Genomic DNA, 9908 nt, shown 5'->3' with positions numbered 1-9908 from the left:
CTTGGGAACCCTGCAGCCCAATGGTATCAATGTGGATTTCACAAGTTTCAAAATCTCCCCTCCCCCTACCGCATCCCAAAACCAGTCCAGCTCGTCCCTGCCTCCCTAACCTGTTTTTCCTCCCACCAATCCCCTCCTCCCATCTCAAGCCGCACCTCCATCTCCTACCGACCAACCTCATCCCGCCCCCTTGACCTGTCCGTCCTCCCTGGACTGACCTATCCCCTTCCTAACTCCCTACCTACACTCACCTTTACTGGCTCCATCCCCGCCTCTTCGACCTGTTTGTTTCCTCTCCACCTATCCTCTCCTCTATCCCTCTTCTATCCACCTCCCACTCTCTCCTTATTTATTTTGGAACCCCCTTCCCCTCCCCCTTTTCTGATGAAGAGTCTAGGCCCGAAACGTCAGCCTCTCTGCTCCTATGATGCTGCTTGGCCTGCTGTGTTCATCCAGCCCTGCACCTTGTTGTCTCGGATTCTCCAGCATCTGCAGTTCCTACTATCTCTCTTCCCATAGTATCTTACAGCTTGACACAATCTTCTAAAGCTAACATGCAACTGTTCTTGTAAAGATTAGAAGATTTTAAATGGTATACAAGCTTTTACCATTTTTCCAAGTGCCCTGACTGTTAGTATATTTTTGCATAATTTACATTGGAAATTATAACTAGCACTTCTTAGAATGATCCCAATAAAGCAAAATAGTTTGCTTGGCTCAACTTTTTCTCGGGCAATGGCAAATCTCTCATTATTTTACATGGGGCAACCATTATGTTGTATGCTGACAACATATGGCATAACGCAGTCAACACATCCCATGAGACAATGGATAGTTCAGTAATAATACAAGCAATCCAGTTATGTACCAAAAACATTTAAGTCCAGATAACAATCACTCATTTTCTGAGCCAAACCAATCAATATATGCCATTTAATTGAACAGTGCAGGACCAAATTCCCTGCTGAGATACCATTTTATTTCTATAATCTGCATTGATCCATTTGGCACTCTAATAGGGACATGGTGCTTTTCACTAGGCATTGTAAATCAGAAAAAAAAACTGAATTGCAGTTAATTAGCATGAAAAGTAGATGGCCTAGAGATAACCTCATTTGCACCAACTGAGGCTTGCAGTGACTGCTGTGTGCAATTCCAGGGAGAAAAGCTACGGTTACACCTTCTTTCAAGCATGGAAAAAGCACACATGTAACAGTCACCATTTGATTAGCAATCACTATAGTGAAACCAAGCTGTTTATAATGAGAGGGACCCAGGCTGAACCGCAAAGCTCCTAGCACTTTCTGGTTCAACAATAAGAGCAGACACAATCTTATGACTCCACAGAACTATCTAGATAAAGGTTTTCTGCAAATACAACCACTGATTCAGATATTAAAGGTAATTTTGGTTTCATAACTTCAACTTTGAAACACACTTCTTTGTCCCTTAGAAAATTGCATTAAGTCCTCAAGAGCTCAAAGCAGAATTTTCAGCATTGATAACATCACAAAGTGAAGGTATGACCTAATGGTAAAGTGCTTTCTTTCTTTCATTGTATTATTTACTCTTCCTTCCTTTCAATTGTAGTTCTGCAAATGCTTCTCTTGATTTTTGTTCCTTTGGTTGGGGAGTAAGAGCTTACTTATTTCTATTATTAGGTTCAATGGAGTGCTATTGATATTATCCACTTTATGAAATAGTCTTCTGAGTGAATAAAAGTTCCACACATTTAGGGCCTGTGGCATAGAAATCCCTCATTACTTCTGCATTTGCAAACTCTGCTAGGTGTATCGGTCTGTGGTCGTGCAATTCTCACAACGTTACGGCAATCTTATTCTGCAGCTTTGTTAGGATGTCTGTCTTCAGGTTCCCAGGTGTCACGATGTCAAAATACTCCATGACTGCATTGAGAATACTACGAGAAACAGAATTTGGCACTGACCAGAGCATCCACTGTGCTATTCCCCTTCAAAGAGGCCAGTAATATTTTCAAGGTGGTGCTGATGAATGTGTTATTGCTAAAATTGAGGCCAGTTCTCACTTCCCATTAATGTGACTGACTACTTACTCGTACATACTTTCATTGAACGGTGCATTTCCAACAAGCGAATGGTCATTAAGCGTAACTAGACTGTTTAAAGTTTTACACTGTTTAATACCAGCAACTGTAAAAGTGATCCAAAATTCCCGAATCCAACCTCTGTCTGTAATGATGGGATCCGTCTCTGGAGCAAGACACAGGATACAGTATTCATTACCTTGGTGTATTTAACAAATGTTAATTGAAAGTGTCTTCAAGGTTATGTGAAGATAATCAGGAAAAAAATAATTACTGATGTGAAGTGTCCGTACAGAACAGATATATCCCATTCAACTTCCTCTCAGGATGTAGGTAACGTTATTTAAATGTGTGTAATTTTGTTTTCGGACATGTTTGGGATTTACCAAGTTTTAGGACATGTTAGGAGATTATTACGTTCTGCTTGTGATTTTTGACTTGGAAGAAGTCCCCTTCATAACTCTCAGTTGAATGCAATGTAATGGCAACCATCTTAATAAAGCCAGATATGCAATAACTGAGAGCTAACAAATTGATACCATCCTTCAAAAAAAAACCCTAAAGGCAATGGGGGTCTCTCTCAGTTAAAATCTTCCTCTTTACTGTTCAAGCTGGTCAATGAGAGAATTTAAATCTGGTGCTTTGTTTTCCAGTCAAGTCATTAACTGTTCTTAGCTTGTAGAATGCCCATGGCAACTGTCTCAGATAATGCAGAAGGCTTAGCTGGTAAAGGCAATTATCAAAAGGTAAATTATCTAACTATGAAATACTGTAAAAAGTACATTTTGATTTTATCCTCATGTGGAATGGTAGCAATTTCTATTTCCAGAAATTGAAATAAATTATGATGGCAAATACTTGTTAAAATTTAGAAGGTAAAGAAAATTGAACAGGATTTACAAGTTACTGTAATGTTTTCCATGTACTTCTGTTTTTATTTTTAAAGTCTTTTTGGTATTATAATCAAAAGCATACCAAGGTTCATATTAGAAATACCAGTGGGTAAAGAAACTTGATCAAATTTATGAACTCTACATAATTGGAATGCCAGGAACCTAAATAGTTACTCTGCCTGAACAGTGTGAAGGACTAGAATTAAAATGCTCAATCAAAATGACATGACTACCGAGTTACCTTGGGGCTTTCCGGTACTATAAGAAATTCTTCCTCCATAAGAAACTTCCACTTAAAACTGGCTTTCCAGTGGTCACCTTCGAGAATGTTTGCATTCCTGTGCAATTGCTTTTTTCGAATTTAAATAATCTGGGCTGAATCCATTGTGGTAGGAGCAAACACCACACAGAATTTGATAGAGGGTACACTGAGGATACCCTGTACTAATAAGGATAGATTTCAAACAGATCTAGCAACTCAAAACAGGTACTGTGAACCTCAGCAGGAGAGTGATTGTGTTAAAACACAATCTGTAATTTCATAGCCTGGCACATCTGCCATTCTAGTATTATCATCAAGCTGAGGGAATTAACCAGATTCAATGAAGAGTGCAGGAGAGGAGGACAAACCAGAAGCAGTGCCAGGCATACCAGGCAAATAAGGTGTTGACCTGGAGAAGCTACAACACAGGACTACTTGAATACCGAACGATGGAAACAGCAAGAGATAAAAAAAGGCTAAGCAATCCCAACACCAATTGGATCTAAGCTTTGCAGTTCTACAATATCCAGCCACAAATGTAGTAGACATTGGAATGACAAACAGAGGCAGGCTCTGCAAGTAGAGGCAGGCTCTGCAAGTATACCCATCCTCAACAATTGGGGAGTTAGGCAGTGCAAAAGACATCGCTAAGTATTTGCATCCATTTCCACCCAGAAAAGGAGAGTGGATAACGCACCTCAGCCTCCTCTCGTGGTTCCTTGTAATACAGATGCCAGTCTTTGACCAATGTGATTCACTCCTCATGATATCAAGAAACAGCTGAAGATATTGTAAAAGGATATTGCAAAACTATGGCAGCTCACAACATTCTGTCATTATTACTTAATATTTAAATCCCTTCATGACATATTTCCTTTCATGAATCATGACCTTCTCCAATTCCACCCTCTTGAGTATCACTCTTTGTTCCATCAGTGGTTGCTATACCTTCAACAGCCTGGGTCCTATGTTCTAGAAATTGATCCCTAACCTCTCCAGCCTGCCATCTCCCTCTCTTGCTTTACAAATATCTTTAATTCACCTTTTCTCATAGTTCTTTTATTGGCTCACATAAATCTTTCTTCAATTTTTTACAAGTTATTGCTGCATACAATTGAGCACTACTATAAACACTTTGCCAAAACATTTGTAAACAGCGCCAAGAAACTTGATGAATGATTCTAATATTGTAAGACCAAGCAAACAAAATAGACTACTTTGATATATCCGAAAGAACACCAAATTCAATCTCAGTACTCCCTGGTTCTGCTGCATACTTTTTCCAAGGCTCTGCATTAAAATACATCTTTATAATATATAAAGAAAATCCACCACAATAACAGCATTTCATATTATTAAAATTACCCAATGAATACTTTTAATTGAATGAATCTAAGACACATCTCATGCTTATATTATTGCATTCTTTCAAAGTTTTGCTTTAGTCATCTATTACAACTGTTTCACCCATTCTTCATCCCATACTCCAGGTGGGAAGGCGATGGCCTACTGGTATTATAGGTGGACTGTTAATCCAGAGACCCAGATAACGTTCTGGGGACCTGGGTTTGAATCCCACCATGGCAGATGGTGGAATTTGAATTCAATAAAATAACTGGAATTAAAAATCTAATGATAACCACAAATCTATTGTCAATTGTCGGAAAAACCGATCTGGTTCACTAATGTCCTTTAGGGAAGGAAACTGCCATCCTCACCTGGTCTGTCCTACCTGTGACTCCAGACCCAAAGCAATATGGTCGATTCTGAACTGCCCTCTGTGCAATTAGGGATAGACAATAAATGCTGCCTGACCAGCAATGCCCTCATCCCATGAATGAGGAAAGAAAAAAATGCCTCTTTGTTCATACAAGATCTTTAGTGTCAAGTACATCGTTGAGACTAGCTTGTTAATCTTGTTCATTTTTGTTCCTAAAACTATCAAAACTTCAGCAAATTCCTTCTCACCCATATCTAGTTAGTTGCATTAATACCAAGCACATTTGTAAATATACTAAAATAATTCTATGCCAGCAAAATATGTCTTGTCATCGGTGAACAGTAATTGCAACTTTTCCCTGACATCTCAATTTCTTAACAACACTTCTTCCATTCTGTTTTTTAACAATGTTGCAATCATGATGTCACAGAGGTACATTCACTGTGACTGGGCAACACTGAACAGATATTCATACAACATACTAAACAACCGTTAATTAGTGGCTTCAGCCTGATAAGTTACCAGCCGCATACCATCATGATGTCTCTAACAACAACTTCCACTTATAAACCACCTTCAAAAAAAAAGGAAAACACCCCAAGGCACTTAACTAGAGTGTTATCAATAACTTTGATTCAAAACAACAAAAGGTTTTCAGAACAGATGAGTGAGAGAGGTAGGTTTTCAGGATCTGAAAGGAAAGATCAGTAGAGAGAGAAAGAAAGAAAGGGAATGAGGAGGTAATTTCAGTGATCAAGGCTGTGCTTACACACACAAATGCCAGACGCTTGGCATAAAAGCAACAAAAAGGAAGATCCTCAAAGGAACAGTTATTATAAAATGAAGAACTGCTGATGCTGGAGACCTGAAACAAAAAGCAAAATTGCTAGAGAAACTCAGCAGGTCTGACAACATCTGTGGAGAGAAATTTCAAGTCCAGTGACTCTTCATCAGAACACCGATGAAGGTGTCACTGAAGAACACTGATGAAGGATCACCAGAGTCAAGATATAACTCTGCTTTCTCCCCACAGATGCTGCCAGACCTGCTGAGTTCCTCCAGCAATTTGTTTTTGTGCAAAATAATGGTTAGTATGTTTGTGAAACCTACACAATTTCTACTCGTGCTTCAGCTTCAAAACAATATCGTAGATACATGCTCTGAATCCTCATCCAAATGAATGGACAAAAATATTGAAATCATTGTCCCATTTGTGCATTCTTTAGATTTTAATTCAAGTTTCTCGCACTACCCTTTGGTGACATTAGAAATTACTGTGTTGGTATTATACTACCATCTTTATAGAAACAAATTACTTCAGCTTATACAACTCAGATAAGGAGTAAAAACATAAAACATAGAACATAGACCCTTACAGCATAGGAATGGGCCCTTTGGCCCACGATGTTGTGCTGAACATGGCGCCAAGTGAAACTAATCCCTTCTGCCTGCCCTTGGTCATATCTTTCCATTCCTTGCATATTCATGTGCTTATCTAAAAGTCCGTTAAATGCCCCTACTGTATCTGTCTCCACCACCACCCCTGGCAGCGCATTTCAGATTTCTACTACACTGTGTAAAAAAACTTGCCTTTGAACTTTCCCTCTCTAACCTTAAATGCATGACCCTAATATTAGACATTTCAACTCCAGGGGAAAGATTCTGATCAGCCTTATCTATGCATCTCTCAATTTTATAGATTTCTATCAAGTCTCCCCACAGCCTGTGTCACTCAAGAGAAAACAACCCAAGTTTTTCTAGCCTCTCCTTACAGCTCATACCTTCTAATGCAGGCAGCATCCTGGTAAAACTCTTCTGCACCCTCTCCAAAGCCTCCACATCCTTCCTGTAATGTGGTGACCAGAATTGAACACAATACTCTAAATGTGGCCTAACCAAAGTCTTATAAACCTGCAACATATCATCCTGACTCTTGTACTCAATTCCCCAAAATAAAGGCGAACATGCCATACACCCTCTTTACCACCCTTTCTACTTGCATGGCTACTTTTAAGGAGCAATGGGCTTGAACTCAGATCTTTCTGTACATTAATGCTATTCAGAGTCCTGCCATTAACTGTACTTTTCCTTAACATTCGATCTCCCAAAGTACAGCACCTCACACTCACCCGAATTAAACTCCATCTGCCATTTCTCTGCCCATGTCTGCAACTAATCTATATCCCACTGTTTCACTTGACAACCTTCTACAGTCCACAACTCCACTGATCTTTGTATCGTCTGCAAACTTACTAACCCACCCATCTACATTGTCATCTAAGTCATTTATACACATCACAAACAGCAGAGGTCCCAGAATGGATCCCTGTGGAACATCACCAGTCACGGACCTCCAGTTTGAAAAACACCCTTCCACCAATACCCTCTGTCTTCTATGAGCTAAAGTTAACTTTAGCATCGCGACTGATTTTTTAAAAAAATGCTCATTTTGTGAAATGGCATCAGATGTAATGAAAGTAACACCAAATGGCCAAAACATGATAAATGTTATTTCTGGATAGTTTCAGTTACTTGACAAGTAGCACAAATGTTTTGTGCTGTTAGGTAGCTAAGGGAAAATTCTATTATGTTTTAACACTACAAAAGCCTATAATATGGGAAAATGCGTCAATCTTTGTTCAGCAGTACATCAGAACTTATTGATTAGTACAAGGGAAACAATTTTTCAGTGTATGTATCTGAAGTGCAACTGAAATACGACCATAATTTCACTGATGTGAAACCATCTTAAAATGATAGTGCTTTTCGATCTTTCAGAGCTTTCATCATTCTGGTACTTGATAGAAGCCTAAGTAGTACTGAGCCTGAGCAGTGTCAGATGGAGATGAAGTAAACATAGTTGATAAGTGTCCTTTATGTCATCAAGGTAGAAGAATAGTGCTCAAGGACTTCCTAACAGATGAAAAATGACAGAAAACCATATGTCCTGATTCTATCAATATGAAGGGATACTGGGCTAAAAATAAACAAATCAATTCAAAAATTAAAGCAATAGACTAATGAGGCTATATTTTACGCTGCGAAAATTATAGAAAGTTTAAAGTTTTAGTATTGAATATGATGTGCATTCTAAATAAAATTACATATTGTCTTTCCTAAAGCTGCTGACTTCTTTTGGGATTCCATGGTTACTGGTATCTTGATTGTGTGATGTAGCGATTAATTTGGTTAGGCAGTGACCATTACAGTACTCAGTTTTGTCCTGGCTGTCTTTTTTTCAAGGGGATCATGTCCATGTGTCAAGAGGAACAGGAACTTGGAATTTTTTTTTCCTCAACAAATTCCATTTATATGGCACATACACATATTTAAAAATAAAAACAGCTTGAGGTGTTGCACAGGTGACTTTAGCCTAAGTGCACTGCGGCTAATAGCTTCCTTGACATAGCATATTCAAAGGTGGGCTCTTATAGTCTGAACTGTTCAGCGGCAGAAGAAATTTGCACCTTTAGATTTCCCCAAAAAGTTAAGTTCATGATCACAGCTGTAACTGGAGTCCAAAGAAACAAAGCCTTCTGTATCAGACATTTGCATTGGTGGTTTTCACTTTGCCTCTGTTGTCTTCAGGACTATTGGGAATACAGTTATCCATATTACTGGTTTTTTTTTTTGAAAAACACAATCAATAATATATCATGGCATCTTTAAACTTGCGTTGATGCAAATACCTAATCTCCTGAAATGCTCCTTCCACAGAAAGCAATATTAGTTTGTTAGACTTTGTAACAAGGGAAAAGTGTTAATAAGTAAACTAGTTCATTCTCCAGCAGCAATCATTGGCTCAATACTGAGTGAGTTCTGATTTGTTACAGTTCGATTACAATTCCAGTCTTGAAGATCAGTAAGGCAAAGCACCAATGCATGTTGAAAACAGGATAATGTAAATAATAGATACTCAGAATAATTAAAAAGTGTTAACATAACAAATGATTCAAAGACCCAATACGATCATATCTTCAAATGGACATTGCATAGAACAAGACAACAAAAGATAAAACATTTCACTTACTAAGGTGGCCTGATGACCTGACAAATGTCTGAAACAGTTCAGATATAGAAGGGTGTGTATATGAGGCATAAGTAAATCCAGCACAAGTCTTTTGGGGAGATATGAAGCAAAAGCAAACACTTTTCAAGGGAACAGTTGGGGGAAGAGGGTTGGTGTGCATGATTGAATCACAACACTGACAACAAGTTTTGCTCATGGACACTCATTAAACAATAAATTGTACAAGGTACATTATCACCACTTCTTCATGGTAACTCAGAGGTTAGACTGAATGCATGCGACAAATCTCCATATTTTTGTTCCTTTGGTTTAATTTTTAATACATACATAGATGCCACTTATACTTACAATCAGGCATTAAATAGCCACTTAGAAGTGAGTAGCATAACAGCATTGTTCATTTGGTTAGTGCCATTTTTTGACAGATGGAAGTGATATTTGAAATTGGGGTAAGTCAGTTGCTACTGGACACGAGAAATCTATCAGTTTTTTTGCTTACAAACACATACAAAATAGAAGCAGACATAGACCATTCAGTCCCTCTGGCCTGCTCTGCCATTCAATAAGATTATGGCTGATCTATTGTGTTTCAAATTCCATATTCCAACTAACCCCAATAACCCTGTATTTCTCAGCCTAACAAGAATCTATCCACTTCTTCTTATAAGTATTCAATGGCCCCACCTCCACCACTTTCTGAACCAGAGTGTTCCAAAATTGCACAACACTGAGGAAAAGAAAATCTCCTCACCTCTCTCCTGAAACACAGATCCCTAATTTAAAGCAGTGCCCCTGAATTCTGGGCTGACCCACCAGTGGAAACATTCTCTCCACATCTACCTTGTCAAGACCATCCACGATCTTATACACTTTAATCAATTCACTCTTCACTCTTTTAAACTCCAGTGGAAGGACTAACCTGTCCAAATTATCCTCATAAT

General features: G+C 38.6%; 1 protein-coding gene across 1 annotated transcript in view; it reads right to left on the bottom strand.

The window, feature by feature from the left end:
- The window catches only part of LOC125486345 (DENN domain-containing protein 1A-like), a 72147-nt gene that overhangs the window by 23556 nt on the left and 38683 nt on the right, over nucleotides 1-9908 (bottom strand). The window lies entirely within an intron of this gene.

The sequence above is a fragment of the Rhincodon typus genome, chromosome 28 (genome assembly GCF_021869965.1).
Source record: "Rhincodon typus isolate 14 chromosome 28, sRhiTyp1.1, whole genome shotgun sequence".
Classification (NCBI taxonomy): domain Eukaryota; kingdom Metazoa; phylum Chordata; class Chondrichthyes; order Orectolobiformes; family Rhincodontidae; genus Rhincodon; species Rhincodon typus.
This window is presented reverse-complemented; position numbering and strand designations above follow the sequence as displayed.